The sequence below is a fragment of the Oryctolagus cuniculus genome, chromosome 4 (assembly GCF_051225735.1).
Source record: "Oryctolagus cuniculus isolate XC-2025 breed Fujian yellow rabbit chromosome 4, ASM5122573v1, whole genome shotgun sequence".
NCBI classification, from domain to species: domain Eukaryota; kingdom Metazoa; phylum Chordata; class Mammalia; order Lagomorpha; family Leporidae; genus Oryctolagus; species Oryctolagus cuniculus.
In genome coordinates this window covers 37,985,643-38,006,470 of record NC_142870.1, presented here as the reverse complement: position 1 = coordinate 38,006,470, position 20,828 = coordinate 37,985,643, and positions in this window count along the sequence as shown.

Sequence of the window (20,828 nt, the reverse complement as noted above, 5' to 3'; positions counted from 1 at the left end):
AGAGTTTTGAGAGACTGTTCACTTCCTCAGTGTAAGGACACAAGCAACAAGCCATCATCTTTGAAGAGACAGCCATTCTACAAGACACTAAATTTGCTGTGACTTTAATGTTGAACTTCCCAACCATCAGAACCAGAAGTAATCAACATCTGTTGTTTATAAATCCTCTGGTGTTTGGTATTTTGATACAGCAGTGTCCATGGACTAAGATGGCAGTTAAAGGGCCGGCACCGTGGCTCATTGGTTAATCCTCCACCTGTGGCGCCCACATCCCATATAGGCGCTGGGTTCTAGTCCCAGTTGCTCCTCTTTCAGTCCAGCTCTCTGCTGTGGCCCAGGAAGGCAGTGGAGGATGGCCCATGTGCTTGGGCCCTGCACCCTCATGGGAGACCAGGAGGAAGCCCCTGGCTCCTTTCTTTGGATTGGCGCAGAGCCAGTCGTGGCAGCCATTTGGGGGGTGAACCAACGGAAGGAAGACCTTTCTCTTTGTCTCTCTCTCACTGTCTATAACTCTGTCAAAAAAAAAAAAAAAAAGATTACAGTTAAGAGGACTTCTGTTTGTATTGAAAAAGTAAATGTGTTTTTGCAATTTTGAGTGTAGTTTTTATTGTATTTGCATATGCTTATATGCATGTGTATGCAAATATATGTGTGCAGCAGTCTGAGAGGGAAGTTAGGGGAGACAAGGATAACGGAGGAGACAGCACTTCTGCCAGTTTTTGATCTGAGGAAACTTTCTAAAGTCTCATCACAGAGCATTGACGTCTGGCTGCAAGTTTAATGAGTGCATTTGTGATCTAAGGTGAGTCCGTTTGGAATCAATGGCACAAACAATAATTCCAGAGCAGACAACAAGAATTGTGAACAGGACTCTTTTTTTTCTTCCAATTTCCCTGCTTTGGTGAGCTGTGGGCCCAGTTAGTTCCCTGGGAAAGCCACAGCTTGTAGTAGACAGGTGTGAGTATTTATGGGCATCAGTGGACTGATTTTTTTTTTCCCATATGGCACTTGTAACCATGGAAGCAAACAGTCCCTTCAGGTGAAAAGCAAATCTTTAATTACAAGACTGAGACCAAATAACATGATATCCCCAGTTTCCAACAAGAATGATTGGGGAAAATTAACCAACAAATTCACCGAGGTTCAAGGTGTGGCAAGGGCAAAGTGTGAACACAATTTGTTTAAAGTTAATTTTACCTCTTATCTATAAAATAGGAATAAGTCTGTGTACATTGGGTTACACTTCTAAGAATTTAGTCTTGTGAACAGTAATAATTAAAACATCCAACATACTCAATTATATTACATTATTTTTCAGAATGTAAATTTTTAAAATTAAATTTGAGTTAGCCAGAAAAATATAATATGGTAGGATTTTAAAAAGCACACCAGCTTGGTGAATGTTTGAATGTCCTTTCTGACCACTAAGTGATTTTCTGCTATTAGATTGTAGAAACTGCAAAGTGTGTTATGTCTTCAACTCTCCACAGCAAACACGTAATTCAGTATGACTGTTATGTAAATTATTTTACACTTTGAGCCTGGTTCCATAAGTGTCTGTATATTGTTGCTTTTATTAAAGAGTAGTTCCAGTAAAATTGGAGGTTTTCTCTTTTCTAGGCATTCGCAACAGCATTTAGGTAGTTTGTGTTATTATCCTTTTTAGAACACATCAATACATTACTTATTGCATTTTACGGTAAATTAGTGATCAATTTTTTACCACTTACATCATTGCACATGCAGAATTTGGAAAGGAAAGCAGTCAGAAGGCATATCTCAATAATCTAAGGCAAAACTCAATTACTTTCCCATTCATCTTACATTATTAATAAAAATTCATATCAATAAATATGAGAAAATTGGAACATTTATGACATTTAGCAGTTTCAATTTCAATTATGTTTTTCTTCTCTTAGTTTAGGAGACATGAATGATCTCTCTCTCTTGCTCTCCCTCTTATCTTTAAGCCAAAATATTTACATATATTTACATGTCTGTGTGCTTTACTTATACACATTTACATATATTTTGTTTCGTTTTCTAATGAATTCTATGCTTTTAACTAGAATATGATGCAAAGTAGAATGAATTTAACTGCAATTTTTTTCAGGTGTACAACAACCTTGAAAAATGTCTCTTATTATCGGCAACGTCATTACACAGATTTTAATTGTTTTCCTTCCTTCATTCGTCAGATGTTACTGTGGACTGAATGCAAGATAGTCAGTCTTCTAGGAACATAAGCACTATAGGCCAGCGCCGCGGCTCAATAGGCTAATCCTCCGCCTAGCAGCGCCAGCACACTGGGTTCGAGTCCCGGTCGGGGTGCCGGATTCTGTCCTGGTTGCCCCTCTTCCAGGCCAGCTCTCTGCTATGGCCCGGGAGTGCAGTGGAGGATGGCCCAGGTCATTGGGCCCTGCACCCCATGGGAGACCAGGAGAAGCACCTGGCTCCTGCCTTCAGATCAGTGCCATGCACCGGCCGCGGCAGCTATTGGAGGCTGAACCAATGGCAAAAAGGAAGACATTTCTCTCTGTCTCTCTCTCATTGTCCACTCTGCCTGTCAAAAATATATATATATACATAAGCATTACAAAGATATATTAGTAAAACAATTATTATCTTACACCTCCAAAAAATCCGAATCAGAACAAAATCACCATAGCAAAGTGTGATATGTAAAATATTATAAAAATATATAGGAAAGGGTAATTCACTATGTTATGGACAAAGAAGTCTACAGAATGGCATTTTTGAGGAGCATCTGAATTATTAACAGGGGGTAATCAGGCAGAAGCAGATAGAAAAGGCATTCCTGGTACACTGGAATACAAGTAAGATACACAGGAGTAGGAGCATGAGTTAGGTTTTTGGAGATAAAGTTCAAATGGCGTACAGGTGTGTGGGGCAAGTGGCTGGAGCTAGGTTGCAAAGGAATGTTTCCTCAGAGACTGTCAGAGACCTTGCATGCTATGCAACACCCCTGTTAATCTCATTTTCTGAAATAAATTTATCTAAATTCACCTCTCCTATCCTCAATGGATTGTCTTTTCTTAAATCTGTTAACTTTCAAGACGCTTCAAACATTATATAGCACATGAAAATTGATCACTTCAAAGTGGTAAAATAATGTCCTCCATTATATCAATTCTGACATACTTAATTTCTATTTTATGGCTCTCATAATGTAATCACTTGTTTCTATAATCTCTGCAACATGTAACATTTTTCTAAGCCAGTATATAGATGGAGATAAAATAGCCCACGCATTGAACATAAGAGGCTCTCAGTAAATATCTATAGTGTAGAGACTTCCACTAATTCCCATGTCATCATAACTCAAGCAATTTAGCAAATTAAAGTGCCTAGGTCATGATAATCATGCTCAGTAGCTTTAAATGCAGCCTTGCAATTTCTGGCTGTCTTTCTCTCCATTGCTATTCAACACCCTTGCTTTATAGCAGGGGCATTGTAAGCTGCGGCTCACATATATAAGAATGTGTACTCTGGAGACGAGAACATTTGACTCACTTGGCTTTCACCTACATTATCCCATTTCTAGGCACAAAGAAGTTCAGCAATGCGCTCACATATTTTGTAAAACATTTAACAGGAAGATGATGACTTCACTCAGTTAAGACTACTTCATATTCTGATTTTCTTTCTGTCTTGCTTTCAAACTACCTAGTATGATAGAAGCTACTGCTTAAGTTGAGTCAATGGTTCATATAGTTTGAATTCTGTGTCATATATTTTAATGTCTCACAATCTTTATTTCAGTTATGTTATTGCTAAACATCATTCTAAGAATAGAAATTGATCCAAGAAAAACTTCTAGCACTGTTTCAACTCCTTGTTTGTTGTGAAGAGAAGGTACAGAGTAGGAGACCATGGCTCTCACTCTGGACTGCAACATTTGGAATGCAAGATTATATTCCAGGTCCAGGAGGTCCCATCTCTTGCCCATGTTGGCCTCTATGAGTTTCTACCAAGTTAGGAGTAGCTTTTTGTTTTTGAATATTACATTTTCCTCTCAGCTCATAGCCATAGTTCTTTTAATCTCATGTAGTAAATTCTGAGTTGTAAAGTTATCATTGTGGATATCCTTATTGATGTGAATTTGAAAAAGATATGGTTTATGGGTATGAGTGATTCAATATGTAGAAATCAAACTAAGATTGGAAAATATTGACAGATTTAACAGCATTGCATCTTCTAATGCAATAATGGTGTTAATTTCAGAGCCTTTTATTCATCATGTAAAATGTCACAAATGAAATAAGAATATTTATACTTGTTTAAAATAAAACTTTATATTTTTGGACTCCAGTCAATAGGTTGCAAAGTTAGATATAAATGTAAACTACAGAAACTTGTTGGTAATGATTTAAGATTTCAAAATTAATACTTCCAGATATCTACCTCAAATTCTGAGGTTTTTTTTTCGTTGTTACAGAATCAGATATCTCCTTGTTAGATTGTAAGTTAGAAAGAAAGCAATGAAATCTCAGATGTGTCTGTTCTGTCTTTCCATTCACAAGCTTATCCACTAGTCAGCAATATGGTCTACTCTGTTCTTTATGATTATCAAGATGAAAACTCTAAAATCATTAAAGTTTTAACCTTAACTTATTTCTTCTGCATCAAATCTATTTGTTTTAATATTTTCAAAAATAGAAAACAGTAGAGCAGCATATCCAGTGCAATTGAAGTTGATATCTCGTCTCTTCTTTGTCTCCTATCATCCGCATCTACCCTGCAGATTCTGTGAATGCCGCATCAAGCTTTTGGTATTCATGAACGTACTCTGCCCTTTCACTTTCCAGAGATGCTTTCTCTTTCTTACCACAAGTACAATGTTTGCTCAACATTCATGACCAACACTAAAGGTCATCTATGTGAAAACATTTCTCTCTTACCCTGGGAGATTTCCCATTCTTCTTGCTCAACATCAGAGCAAACTGCTATATTGGAAATGTTTGTTTAGATGCCAATCCTTGCCATAAATTATATGCTATTTTACGGCAAAGGCACACTTCTCTACAAAGACTTTTATATGGGTTCTTGCACTTTTGTGAGTACTTAATGAATGCATGCATTCTTTCTCCTTCAATGACTTTCCAATCCAGCTATGCTTGTAAAATTGTTCCTAGTCACATAAGTACTCTAAGTTTTTATTTTCAAAATAGTATTTACCTTTAACTGAAGTGTAGCAGGTATAAGGAAAGGAGGAAACTCTGTAAGTTTTGTACCTCCATATTTTGTTAGCTTAATTAATCACTTAAGCATTATTTCCAGCAATCACTTTGCTGGATTATGAGTGGCTAACATCGAATAGCTGGCATTAAGAAGCTTATGATTGATAGATGGGGCAAAATGGCAGCTGATTCAGACTGTATTTCAATTATATTGCATCAGGGCACCAACTTGAAAGGCTATTCATTCTCCAACATACCCTGCATGATCTGGGAAGCCTGGTAAAATACCACAGTTCCTGGTTTTATGATAATAAGAAAAAAATACACTGAAGAAGGAATGAAGGGAAGCATCACCTCTCTCCCAACTCCAAACTTCTTGGAGGGTAGAAAGAAACATCTGCTTCTTGGGAGAGGGAATGGAAGTTCAAATCAAGTCTCTGAGTTCCAGGCCGCATCAGGTCTGCCCAGTGAGATTCAGTGTTGGGCAAGAGTACCACGCTCACTGCCCCCAGACCATTACTCAAAATCTGAATCTCTGGAACCAAATCATAAAAACAAAAACTGTCTCTGCCACCCATTCCCCAATCTCAGGCAGCATGGTGCAGAGAATTAACCCATCCCCTTTAGGGTCAGGAAAGTGAATTTAGAACATATAAATACATGGTATTCATGTTAAGAAGGGTGCTACACACAACATTTGCTGTTCACCTCTCCAGACCAGCTTTCTGAACCATGACTCAGCCTTACAATTATTAAGGAAACTGAAAATAGATCTTTGTAAAAATTAAGAGAGGGGATAGGAGATGGAGGAGGAAAAAGAATTGGAGCATGAGGCATGACATGACTCAGCCTTACAATTATTAAGTAAACTGAAAATAGATCTTTGTAAAAATTAAGAGAGGGGATAGGAGATGGAGGAGGAAAAAGAATTGGAGCACAAGGCATGAGAAGGAGGGAGTATAGGGTGGGTAGCATCACTATGTTCCCAAATCTCTCTCTCTCTCTCTCTCTCTCTCACTGTGAGTTTATAAGTAGGAATATCTTTGTTAACATTGTTTTAGAAAACTATCCATTTTATTATTAGAGAAGCAAAAATTTAGTTCATGGATTTCTATTTTCCTTTCTAGAAATATTTGCTTTGATTTTATAAAGGCTCAATTTACCCTAAGTATTATTTATTGTTTTTTTAATTTTATTTAAGGTATACAGATTTCATGTATATTCATGTATTTCACCAACCATGTCACAACCATGTCAGAGTCACAGGAAGAAGTTAGATGGAACACTTGTAATGACTCAATTTGCTGTGCCCCTCCACCCCCCAAAACAGTTGCACAACCCCAGGCAGCTCCACTCAAGTTTTTGCTTCCTTGGAAATTCCCAGGATATTTCCCACCCTTGGGCCCAGGAAGCAACCAGTATCCTTACCCACCAATCACCCCTAGAAGCAGTGGGGTGGCCTTGCCCACACAACAATTGAGAAGGCTTCTAGAAACTCATACCATTAACATGATAAGCAGAACTTTCAGCTCTTTCTAACCTGTCATTTGGCTCAGGAAAGCAACTTTGCATAACTATTTGAGCATGTTGTCCTATGGAGACTCATGACCTGACCTGTTCATCCTTTGGGTAGTGACATGTACCCATTTTGGACACACTGATGGGATCTGGTCCCCACGCACCACTCAGTTATTGACAGGTACTACACTCTGCTATCATATCAGGCATAATGCATCACACCTCCTTTTTTTTGGGGGGGGGGACAGGCAGAGTTAGACAGTGAGGGAGAAACAGAGGAGGGAAAGGTCTTCCTTTTCCCGTTGGTTCACCGCCCCCCCAAATGGCCACCAGGGCCGGTGCAGTGCGCTGCGCCTATCGGAAGCCAGGAGCCAGGTGCTTCCTCCTGGTCTCCCATGCAGGTGCAGGGCCCAAGCACTTGGACCATCCTCCATTGCCTTCCCAGGCCACAGCAGAGAGCTGGACTGGAAGAGCAGCAACCAGGACAGAACCCGGTGCTCCGACTGGGACTAGAACCTGGTGTGGTGGTTCCATAGGCAGAGGATTAGCCAAGTGAACTGCGGCACCTGCCACACCCTGTTTTGTCCACAGAGGTGGCTCTACTTTCTCTTGACACAGAGAATCTGATTAGCACTCCACACCTTCAGGTTGGCAAACCACACCCACATCTGCCAGTGAAGCCTCCCCACTTTGGAGAGCTGCATTCCCACTGGCATTGTAATCCCACTACTGGAACCCAGGCCATGGAACTGTTAATGTTGGTTACAGATGGAAAAGCTCTACAGTGAGAACAGTAAAAATTTTCACCTGGAATCAAAAACACACAAGCATGTCTGACCAGAACATTAAGACACATCAGCCATAGGAAATCTTTAACCACTAGAGTCACCCTTAAAGTTTGTAGGACATATAAGATGAACAATAGTCAATTTAGTGACACAAGAAGAAAGCAAAAAAGTAACATGACACTTTTAAAGTTAATTAGCTACTGTTTAATTTTTATTTATTTGAATGACAGAGAGACAAAGACAGAGAGACAAACTGAGGGAAACTTTGATTGCTGGTTCACTCCTCAAAGGCCCACAGTAACAAGGTTCAGGCAGACTGAAAACAGCAACATAGAGTCTCATTTGGTCCTCTCATCTTCACGGCAGGGATCCAGGTAAATATGCCATGACCTACTCCTTCCCAAGGTACACATTATCTGGAAGTCGCAGTTTAAAATGAAGCTAGTATTCAAATATAGGCACTGTGAAATGGGTTGTAAGCATCCCAACAGACATCTACCCCTAATGTGATATTCCCAAAGGAGTACAGTAACTCTGTAGCAACAGAATATGCAGAATATGCATCAAAAAAGGAACCTGGTGAATTGTGTGGGAAATAATTCAAAAGAAATATATCAAGGGAATTTAATGAGATGTAAGAGAACACAAACATTATTATTTAAAACTAGGAAGATGATTTATACTATGAATGAAAAATTCAGCAAGTATATAGAGATCATGAAAAAGACCCAATCAGAAACACTGCAGATAAGGAATTCAGTAAATGAAACTAAAAGTATAATTGAGGGACCACATTGTGGCACAGAGGGTAAAACCACTGCCAACAGTGCAAGCATCCTGTATGAGTGCTAGTTCCTGCCCCAGCTGCTTCACTTCTGAATCAGCTCCCTGCTAATTGCCTGGGGAAAGCAGCAGAATATTTCCCAAGTGTTGGGATCCCTGCTACTCACATGGAAGATCCGGATGAAGTTCGTGGCTCCTGGCTTTGGCTTGGCCCAGCACTGGTCATTGCAGCCATTTGGGAAAAGAACCAACGGATGAAAGACCTCTGTCTTTCTCTGTCTCTCCCTCTCTCTCTGTAACTCTTGCCTTGCAAAATAAATAAATATATTTTTTAAAAAGTGTAATTAAAATTTTCAATGGTGGAATTCAACAGGCAGAGAAGGGGCCGGCACCATGGCTCAGTTGGTTAATCCTCCCTCTGTGGCACCAGCATCCATATGTGCGCCAGGTTCTAGTCCCAGTTGCTCCTCTTCCAGTCCAGCTCTCTGCTGTGGCCTGGGAAAGCAGTAGAAGATGGCCCAGGTCCCTGGGCCCCTGCACCCACATAGGAGACTGGAAAGAAGCACCTGGCTCCTGGCTTCAGATCAGGCAGCTCCGGCCATTGCGGCCATTTGGGGAGTGAACCAATAGAAGGAAAATCTTTCTCTCTGTCTCTCCCTCTCACTGTCTATAACTCTACCTATCAAACAAACAAATAAAATCTTTAAAAATAAAACAGGCAGAGGAAAGAATTTCTGAATTTGAGGAAAGTTCTTTTGAAAAAAACTCAGACAAAAGAAAGTTGGAGTAAGCAAAGAAAAATCTACAAGACTTTTGTAATATTATTAAATGTTTCCATTATAGCGTTTCAAAAAGAGAAGGTAAAATAAATGGTGAATTTGCATAATGAATCATGGAGCTGTACCTATTTAGGTTGGAGAACTTCTAGCTGATAAGGTCAATTTAAAGTAAGTAACGCTGGCGCTGTGGCTCACTAGGCTAATCCTCCGCCTTGTGGAGCCGGCACACCGAGTTCTAGTTCCGATTGGGGCACCGGATTCTGTCCCGGTTGCCCCTCTTCCAGGCCAGCTCTCTGCTGTGGCCAGGGAGTGCAGTGGAGGATGGCCCAAGTCCTTGGGCTCTGCACCCCATGGGAGACCAGGATAAGTACCTGGCTCCTGCCATGGGATCAGCGCGGTGCGCCGGCTGCAGCACGCCAGCCGCGGCGGCCATTGGAGGGTGAACCAACCGCAAAAGAAGACCTTTCTCTCTGTCTCTCTCTCTCACTGTCCACTCTGTCTGTCAAAATAAATAAATAAATAAATAAATAAAGTAAGTACCACATGATTCTGCACCAATTTCTTACTTACATGTTGAAAGAATTTATAAGCACAAAAACATTAAAATGACTTTAAAAGTGTTCCACATTGCAAATAATCTCCAAAAGAATTGCTTCTTTCCATGTTGACTATTTTGATGAGAGAAGATTTTTTTTTTAACCTTTGGATTCTTCTTCAGGCACCTGGAAAGTGATATTTAGTCACTCAAATGATTTAAAATGGTTGTTTAGAGAAGGAAGGAAAAATGGTATTCAAAGATATTTGAAGTTTAAGATGCAATCAGTATAGGAAAATATGTTGCAGCTCCTGATCCCTCCTGCATTTGCTGTGTGACCTTTGTCCTCTGGTCTGTTACTAACACTTTCAAACCAATTTCTGAGGTTGTTTGATTCTAGGAAGATGAGGCTTCGCGTTCTGGTGATTGAAAGATATAAAACAGGATATTATAGTTTGCATCTGATTCCTGATCTTAGATTAGACTTGAAATGTGAATGGTAGAAGTAAAGGAACAATATAAACTGCAGGGGATGGCGAAGAGGGTATATAGTTCTCGAAAGTGTAATATTAAGATTTTCTATCAAGAGAACTGAGGAATAGAAAAGAAAGGCATAATTCAAGATCTTTCATTTCTCTTTTCAGCTAAGCAATCTGAATTTGATAAATATAGATACTTGCTCCTCCTCAATGTGTTTGTGTGTGTGTGTGTTGGGAGAAACATTTCTTTACAATAAATCCATAAAGGAAAAGCTAAATGGATAAAATGGAACTTGAGTATACCCAGTTCTCCAAGCAGCAGTGGGAATTCCTAGTGTTGGTCTCTGTTTCCCTTGTGTTTATGAATGGGGAGTAAACTCAATCACTATTGGGGTGTCACTAATCCATTTGCCCTTCAAAGGTGCCAAATATCAGTTTTGGTAAATAAATGTTAAAGAAAACAGCTATCAGGCTACCTTTGTCTTGTGGACATTTTGTTTGCTGCATTCTTTACTGAGAATTTATGCAGAGCTTCTCAAAATTAATTGTACAAAATCACATATACATAAACCAAACTCCTTTATTTCTAAGAATCTATTCATGGTAAAATGAAATAAAGCTGAAAAAGTTGTCCTACATGCCCATTAAGAGTGAATAATATTATCTATGTTTATTTAATACACAGGCATACTTGCAAAGGTTACAAGATTTCTTGGTTCCTTTAAGACATATTTCATCTACAACATGTTATTAATGATCATCACATAATTGTGAATGAATGAAAAAATGATTTCAATGTCTCATAAATTTTGCCTGATGTTACAAATTCTCCTATCTAATCAGTTATAAAGTTTTTTCTATGTACTTACAAAGGTATCCATCTAACAGAATCAATAAATCCAAGTTTGTCCAGAGTATGAAGTTTAGTTCAAAACACAAGCCACATAGTTCTGTCAATGTCTATTCCTTATAAAATATATCATCCTGCAATTGTTCCTCATATGTGCGAGTTAAGCTGAGAACCTTTAATGGCAATGTTTCTTCCTTTCCTACAAAGTGTCAGGCTTTGTAATTCTATTCATCCTACATGTGGCACAGGAATAATATAAAATGATTTGTTGATATCTTCACAACAATTCTGCGTGAGATTCAGGGTATAATTTCTGGATTTTTTTGTAGAAAGAAAATCTGTCAAGAATTCCTAACAATGATGAAGTGAGAAGAATGACAGAAAACCCCGTGACGCACTCATTCCCCTTGCCTTTCTAGTCTCACCCTTTCTACTTCCCCTAAAACTGACCTCAGCTTGAATTTATTTTAAATTAATTTAAAATTCATTTTAAAATAAATTCATTTTAAAAATTCATTTTTAATATTTGAATTCATTTAATATAAATGAGTTATATGTCAAATTTCCTGAAGGTAATGTGTATCACAAGAAAAGAGTGTACTATCCAAAAAGGATTTTTATTTATTTTCAATTTAGTTGAATTGTGTGTGTGTGTGTGAGAGAGAGAGAGAGAGAGAGAGAACGAGAGTGAGAGAGAGCACTTATATCTACTGTTTCTGTCCCCAAAGGCCTGTAACAGCCTGGACTGTTTCATGCCAAAGCCAGAGAGCCTATAACTCAATATTGAGCTCCTATGTGGAAAACAGGGACCAAGAACTTGAGACATCATCCAGTACCTCCTAGGGTGTGCATGAGCATGAAGCTGGGTTGAAAGCAGAGTCAAGACCTGAGCTCAGGCATTGTGATCTGGGATTCAGGAATTCCATGTGGTGACTTAAGTGCTGGGCTAAATGCCCATCTACCAAAAAAATAATTTTTGATTTACCAAATTTCTGAGTCAGAATTTGGGGAAGTGTCATATCTTATGCTGTTGCCTAATCCAATACTATATATTTTTTAATGTTCTATAACCTCTATTCTGTCAGGAAAGCGAATAGCAATAGATACATTTGGCTACACCATAAACTTATTTTCATTTAGCAAGCACCAATTTTTGTTTTACTTATTTCTCACTGATTCTCATTGATTCAATATGTATTGAGTTCCTGCTTTATAAAATAATATACAAGAATACCTCTGGAATTATGAATGTCCAACTGAGTTGATTCCTTTTTAACAGAGCTTATACAAAGAATTTCTCTTACGTATGAGTGGTATTATATATACCAATTATCCTCACTCAGATGACACAGATGTATGCTTAAGTTAAATAAATATAAAGTGGAGAAGTAAAGATTTTCATTTAGGTTCTATATTTGGTTGGATGGTTACTGTTATGGGTTGAATTGTGTCTCAAGTTCAAATATTGAAGTCCTAACACCCGGTACCTCAGAATATGACTATACTTCCTGGAATTGTTCATTATTTAAAAACTATGCAAATATTTAAACACAATTTCACATCAAAGTGAACATCTTATATTTCAATTTTTCATTTCAATCTTTTATTTCGATTTTCAAAGTAGCCTCATATTAGTATACAGGATCCTCAAATAATTAAGTTAACATTAGGTCATTATGTTGGGTTCTAATGCAATATAATTGATATGCTTGTATGAAGAAGAAAATTAGAGACAATAATGAAGACACAGGAACAAGGTAGTTAACTCTAAGGGGAAGAAGCCTCAAAAGAAGCCAAATTAGATCCCCCATTGACCTTTGGATTCTGGCCTTCAGAACTAATGAAAAAGCACTTCTGTTAATTAAATTGACTAAATAATTCAGTCTGTGGTGCTTTGCTATAGTAGCCCAAGAAAACAGTAATTCCAAAAATCATCCATGTCCTCAACTCTGGAAACTGTAAATGTGACTTCCTTGAAAAAGGCTATTTGCTGTTGTAATGAAATTAAGGTTCTCAAAATAAGATCATTATAGTTCTAACATATGAGCCTTAAATACAGTAAATAACCTTAAAAGAAGAGAGGCACACATGGAAATGAAAGAGACGGCCATGTGAAAGCAGAGACACTAGACACTGCAAGAGGCAAGGAATTGTTCTCCCCTGGAGAAATTACAGGAAGTCTGAACCTGAAAATACCTTGATTTTGGACTTCTCAGCTCCTGAACCATGAAAGAAATTTTGTGGCCATGTGCTACAGCAGCCCTGGGGTGAAGAATGTATTGAAGAATGCTCCTTTGGACTGCAAAGCCTGAACTCCACAACACTGATCTTCCTTTTAAATCACTGCAAGGTGCTTGTTGAAATTTCTGGAAAGATATTATCATTGAATTGATTGGTGAACTGCCAAGTGTGATTGCTGCTTTTATATATGCCTATAAAGCAAATTTTATTCCCTAATGTACTCTGCTATTTTAATGAAATCTTGGTTCTGTCATTGCTTCAATTGTCAAAATCTTCTAATGAGTCTGAGCAAGAAATAAGCCTGTTATCACTGAAATTAGATTAAAAATTATTTAAAAAATTTTTCTGAGTGGGGCTGGCATTGTGGCATAGCAGATAAAAATATTAATGAGTCTGCAAACAATCCCTTATTCACTATTTGCAGGTCCCTTCACGAATTTGTCCTACCAACTCAAATATTTTGTATGATGATACCAATTGTACTCAATCATAAAACAAAATATTTCAAACAGATTCTAAATCCAGAGAGTGTACTCTTGAGGAAACAAAGGCATGGGATGAAAGAAATGTGAGGAAGTTCAATAATGAGTTATTTGACCACTTTTCTTAATGCTCTAAAGAGAAATCAGATAGAAATAAAGGAGAAATAGCAGTCAAATTCTAATTTAGTTTATCCTCTGAGTAGAGAATATTAGAGTTTTTATGACCAGAAGGTTTAAATGAATTGACTGTGGTTGAGTAGCTCTTAGTAGAAGAGCAGTTACTGGAACACATCACCGTTACGGAAGGTAGCACCTAAAATTTAGATGTTAATGACCAGGGCCGGCGCCGCGGCTCACTAGGCTAATCCTCCGCCTAGCGGCGCCGGCACACCGGGTTCTAGTCCCGGTCGGGGCGCCGGATTCTGTCCTGGTTGCCCCTCTTCCAGGCCAGCCCTCTGCTGTGGCCAGGGAGTGCAGTGGAGGATGGCCCAGGTGCTTGGGCCCTGCACCCCATGGGAGACCAGGAAAAGCACCTGGCTCCTGGCTCCTGCCATCGGATCAGCGCGGTGTGCCGGCCGCAGCGCGCTGGCCGCGGCGGCCATTGGAGGGTGAACCAACGGCAAAGGAAGACCTTTCTCTCTGTCTCTCTCTCTCACTGTCCACTCTGTCAAAAAAAAAATAAAAAATAAAAAATAAAAAAATAAAAATAAAAGATGTTAATGACCAGAGAGAAGGGCTCTGGTTTGCAGCCCTGATACATATAATCCAGACAGGGCATTCAACATGAGGACCTGACTTGCCGGAGCGCTTCTTAATGGATTGAGGATCTTGTCTTATTGAAATGCATAAAGTAGGGAAGGAACAGTCATGGACAGAAAGACAAATACTGCAAGTTCTCCCATTTTTGTGAGCTAAATTTGAAAAAGAAAAACCCTGTGTGTATCAGTATTGCTGTAAATATAGTTTTATTAAACTTTGTTTTATATCTTTGTCAAACAAATGCTTAAGAATGATATACTACTATAGTCTTACACTGTGATTATCTTTAACATTTATTGTATCTGAAGGAGAATATGATATTTTATTTTAAAATATGAGATAGAATGGATGGAACTAAGTAGTAGAAAAATAACAAATTTTTTTTTAACAACTTGTCATGTTAGCTTTACCATTAACTAGCTTTCCAACCATTTTTTCCTGAGCTTCAACTTACGTGATACTTATTTGAAAGAATTATGTAAGAATTACAGATTCCCAAAAATCAAAGAGAATGCCAATAAATGCACAAAAATTAAAATTTTGTGATGCAGTCTTATTGAGGACTTAACTAGATAATAAAACACTGTCACAGTCAAACTAAAGAAGACATCAGTGATTGGATTTCCATTTTGTTACTTCTCATTTTTAAAGAAACAAAGTACAAATAGTAATAAAAGATCTCCTCTCTCCCAGTATTCTTCCCATAACAACAGTTACACTTCATTAGATTTTTTTAAGTTAAAATTCAACAATCAGGAGAAAACTGGGCATGTCATAGCTTTGATTAACTGATCACCAATTGCAGTATTAACAAAAGGAGAGGTCAATAGGGTTTCACATAATTCAGCTTTCACATCTTAAATACATGGAAACCCTTTTATAAAAAGACTTGATAAACAATATCTCAGGTCTGACAGCCTTGAGGCACAAAATAACCCTTAGCAAGTTTCCTGGAGTATAAATTAGGATGGAGAAAGGTCAAAACTGCAAAACTAGAGCAGGTAGCAATTCAATGTATTCCCAAATGTGAACCAGGGTACCATCAAGGAATATGGTAGAACTTGACAGTCTCCTCAACTTTACATAAGCCAGTAACGTTAGTTTCCAATGACCAGATGTTCTAAAGACCTTTGGAGTTTCTGCCATACTGAGATCATGATAACGTCACTGTCTATATTAAATATATGCTCATTTTGAACAGACATGGTAGGGTAAGGTTGAGAAACACCTGAAGAGAAAACAATATATACAAAATTGCTGTGAAGTAAACCTGAATTCCAATTTAATATTTCACTTTTGTTTCTAATAAAAACATTCAGAGAACACAAATGATAAGGTGATTCCAGAAGAAAATGGTTTTGACATCAGGTTCAGTGTTAACTTTATTTACTTAGTTATTTACTTATACAAATATTTGTAAGAAAATTATATTGCATAAATATGAAAACTGGCTTAATTTTTACTAATACTTCAAGTCTTCATAAAATAATCTCTTTCTTTTTTGTTACTTTGGTACCAATCATCAACAGTACCTGAAAACAGCAACAATATTTGAAGGAATTAAAATTGTCAAACTGATTCCCATGTTAAAAATATTTAAATATAAATGTATTTATCTTTGTTTAAAAAGTAGCAGTCATAAAACAGCAATTTATTATTTATACTAAAATGAGTAAGTTAAATAAGTAAAGCTGCTTATTTATTGAACACTGAAAACTTTGTTACAAGTTGTTAACTTCATGTGATAAGTTCTAAATTTAATGAGCTTTGAAAGATGAACATTTTTTTCCTGAAAGCACTTTGTGTAAAATAATGATAATTCAGTGAACCACTATACTGAAATCATGAAATAAAAATGATTAAAATAAGAAAATATACTTCTGCTTCAATCTGCGTTTATAACCCCCAGAATACATTCCACTAAAACAATCAAGAGGCAATGGAAAAAAAATAAGAGTCTTAGTAGAAAATTAAAATCTATCTTTTCTATTGAAAATAGCAAATCCTGAAATACCAAACTATAGACTGCAATAATTATAAATTAAAATCTGGGCTTTTTCTTTGTGTTCATTTATGTTCCAACATCCATTGGTCCCTTCAACTTTTCTTATTGTTGTTTTTGCTGCAAGATATTTTGGCCTCATTTAAGAGATTTCCTGATTGACAGACGTATCTGTGGTTTGGAGAACACCAAACAGCACAGACACATTAGGGGATTCAGTGAGCAGGTGTTAAGCTGATTGCAGAGAACATTTCTCTTTATCAACCTCTAATCTTCTGACTTCAGAATTTTTAAACAGATGTTTTAGACAGATTTTTCTACACTTTTCATGTTTCCATGGGATTGTTTCTCACCTGCTTAATTGCATCTTTGCCAAATAAAGGAAAACAAAAAGATCATGGAACACACATCTCAACTTCCCCAGTGAGAAGAAAGTCGACTCATTTTCACACTTTTGCTCACTATTCTTTGAAAGATGAAGCATTAGTATGAAGCTGAAATAAGCTTCCTGACTTCACTGTAAGATGCTTGATTCTAAAATTTATCAACACTCTTTCCAAGCCTAATGTTTCTTCAGTTTTTGCAGGGTCTTTTGTATAGCACAGATCTCAGCCAAAAGCCTCTCCTTTGTCCAGCCTCACAACCATAGATTTTATAAGATTCATGTCTAGCAGCAGACTGGAAACAAGAACCATAAGTACAGACATAGGGCTGTAACCACCTGGTTTATGAAGCGGATACTTGTATGAAAGGAGACATAGGGAATTACATGTCATGAATTTGAATTCCTAATTTGATACCACAGAAACATGACATTTTTATGCCAATGTGATACACTTGTAGAGTAGACTTGCCAGAATATTCTACATAAAATATAGTTTATATACAACACACACATACATATACACTATAAATATTTTGTATATAATATATAACTATTTATAATTATACAAATTTATATAGAGGAAATATATAACCTTGCATATACTTTGCATATAAACTTTGTATATAGGGATACTTTCTTTTACACTGCCTCACTCTATAGTGATTTGCAGATGTTGCAAATTTTTAGCAACCCTGTATTGAGCAAGTTTGTCAGCATGATTTTTCTTCCAATAGCATTTGCTCCATTCCTATTTCTATGACTCATCTTTGTGCAACTCCAACAATATGTTGAATTGTTTAATTATGGTTACATCTGATGTGACCTGTGATCAGTGATCTTTGATGTTTCTGTGGTAATTGTATTTGGACCCCATGAACTGCACTCCTAAACATGGTGAATTTAATCAAAATATATTAATGTGTTTTTACTGCACCTCAAACCAGTGGTATTCTCTCTCTCTCTCTCTCCCCCCCGCCTTCTCTCCCCTTCCCCCTTCCCTCCTACACTTTAGGCCTCCCCATTTCTTAAGACAAGCTAATATTGGCATTAAACCAATTAATCACAGTATAATGGATTCTTAGGGTCTAAGGGAAGGGAAGAATCACACATTTTTTACTTCACATCAAAAGCAAGAAATGATTTCAGAAACAGATATCAATAGCCAGAATAAGTGAAAATATAGGCTTTGGCACAAAATGCTTAGCCAATTTGTGCATACAAAGAAAAGATATTGAAGGAAATTCAGAATGCTGCTTTTATCAACACATGAATGACAAGAAAATAAAATAGCCTTATTTATGACATGGATACAGTTTCAGTGGTTTGGATAGAAGATCGAAGCAGCCACAACCTGTTAAGCTAAAATGAGAGACAAACTATTCCTCTAACTCCCTTCATTAAGATGAACAAGCTCCTGAGACGAACTTAAAGTTCTTAATGACGTATTCTCTATAAATCTCAACCATTGTAAATATTAATAAATGTTATGTACATTTTCTTGTTTTTTTAAAAAAAAGAGCATTCAAGATTCTAACAAGAAGATCAAATAGCAATGTTAACAGCTGTTTGGAATCAGTTGATCCAAACTCTCATGGAAGACTTTGAGGGGTTTTAAGACTTTAAGGGAGGAGTTAACTTGATCTCATGATAGGTGGACCAGAACTAGAAGTGGAAGTAAAGCTTAAAGATAGAACAAAATTGCTGGAAGTTCAGGACAAACTTTATTAGATGAGGGATTCCTTTTTTTTTTTAACTTTTATTTAATGAATATAAATTTCCAAAGTACGGCTTATGGATTACAATGGTTCCCCCCCATAACATCCCTCCCACCCACAACCCTCCCCTTTCCCACTCCCTCTCCCCTTCCATTCACATCAAGATTCATTTTCAATTCTCTTAATATACAGAAGATCAGTTTAGTATACATTAAGTAAAGATTTCAACAGTTTGCTCCCACACAGAAACATGAGGGATTCCTTTTTAGGTTTAAACAAAGGAATTGATTTCTTGAGGGGGAATTTGTTGCTGCTGAAGGTGTTGTAAGCATTATTAAAATTACCAAAAAAGACTTAGAACATCACATAAACCTTGTTCATACAGCTGCAGCAAGGCTGAGGAAATTGACTCCAATCTTGAAAGAAGTTGTTCTGTGGATAAGTACTATCAAATAGCATCGTATGCCACAAAATAATTTTCCATAAAAGAAGGAGTCAATTGATATGACAAACATCAGTGTTGTTATATTCTAACAGATTGCCACAGGCACCCCTTCCTTCAGCATCCACCACCTTGAGCAGTCTGTAGCCATCAAGATCCAGGCAAGATGTTCCACCAACGAAAATATGACATTTCGCCCAAGATCATTAGCACTTTTTAGCAATAATAAGCACAAGATAGCTGGATCCAAGGAAAAGATTTCTGAAAAATTATATACAGTGACTTAATTATGAAAGCAACAATATTTGCCTTTTTATTGCAAAACTCAGTTATCACAAAAGCTTTTATGAATGGGTACCACCAATTTGGAAACAAGCAGCACCTAGAGAGAGAACTTAGAATACATGGAATAAAATAGAAGTGTCTGAAGATGTTGTAAGAAATACTTGTTGATTATTCTGTAGAAAGTTGGAGAATCTAAAATAACATTTGAGTGTACTTATTGAAATTTAAATGATTTCATAGTGTCATTCAATGTCAATTTATATCTCCTTCTAATTTCCTTCTGCTCTTCTGGAGAAGTCAAAATGCTAAATCTTACCTTTTCTAGATTCCTGACTGCCTGAAGTTGCAGGTGCGATTTTGATTTTGCAATCAAATAGAATTAAATGAGGAGTGAAATGTGAGGCAAAACAGTCCTGGTTATAAAGCCAACACCAGTGTCATAATATTGCTGAATGAGCTGAGAATTGTTTTGGGAAGAGCGATGCCATTTATACCCACTTTTGTTTTGTGGTCTTGGTTCTGTTTCATCCAAGTTTGTTCTCCCATCTGTGTCTATTCCCTTTGTCATTTTCTGTAATTGAATTAATACCCTCAGAAATTGCTTTCTGCTCAAACTATAGACATTCAGACGTTCAAATTCCTTAAAACTGAATTCTTTTTTTTTTTTTTTTTTTTTTTTTACTGTTCCGACAGTCTTGTCTTGTCTTTTAAAGCAAGAAACAGAATGCAAGTATTAAAAAGCACTAGCAGGAATCAGTTAATTGAAGATACAGCTTCTTATTTCCAAAAGCATTTGCAAAGAAAACCACTTATGGGGAAGGAATGGATAAGGCGAGGGGAGCAATTTGTCATAACTGGAATCCCATCAGTGTGTACACCAAGTCTCATGAGATTATTTTTTAAATTTATCCTTTACTTGGTCAACTTTTTCCTCAAATGCTACAGTTTTTCTTTGACTTTTTTCCTCAAAGTATAAAAAATATGAAATGTAAACAAGCTCTTACATTGTACATTTAGCAGTGTACAATTCAAGCATTATAGAGCTATCTACATACTGATAAACCCAAATCTTGGATTATTTAATAATATGCAAAATATCAGGGCACAGAAATCTAAATGTTAGGCTGTCAAAAAACACACCAAACACCAGAGTAAGGGAAAGGGTTTATTGGGGAAAACACAGCAGATTAGAGGGAAGGGGCGGAGAGGGAAAAAAGAGAGAGAATCAGAGTATAAGAGAGAGACAGAGAGGAGAGGAGCTAGTGAGGAGAGAGAGCAGAGAGAAGAGACAAGAAGGGAGAGGAGAGGAGAACAGAGAGCGCAGAGAAGAGAGAGTGAGAGAGAGTCACATGTAAAAAGAGAGCGTGTGTCTGGGAAGTGGGTCTAATATCCCTTTTCCAGAGGGCGGGCAGGGAAGTAGGAATAGCAAATCCCATTAGGATGGGGGTGGAGCTTGACAACAGTGGTTGGGCCATGTGGCCACCTGGCTTTTTGCAATGGTGGCGGGGGCTAGAGCCTAGGATGGGGTCAGGGTGTAGATCGTGCCATAGACAAAACTGCACCATTTTCCTGACACTAAAACCC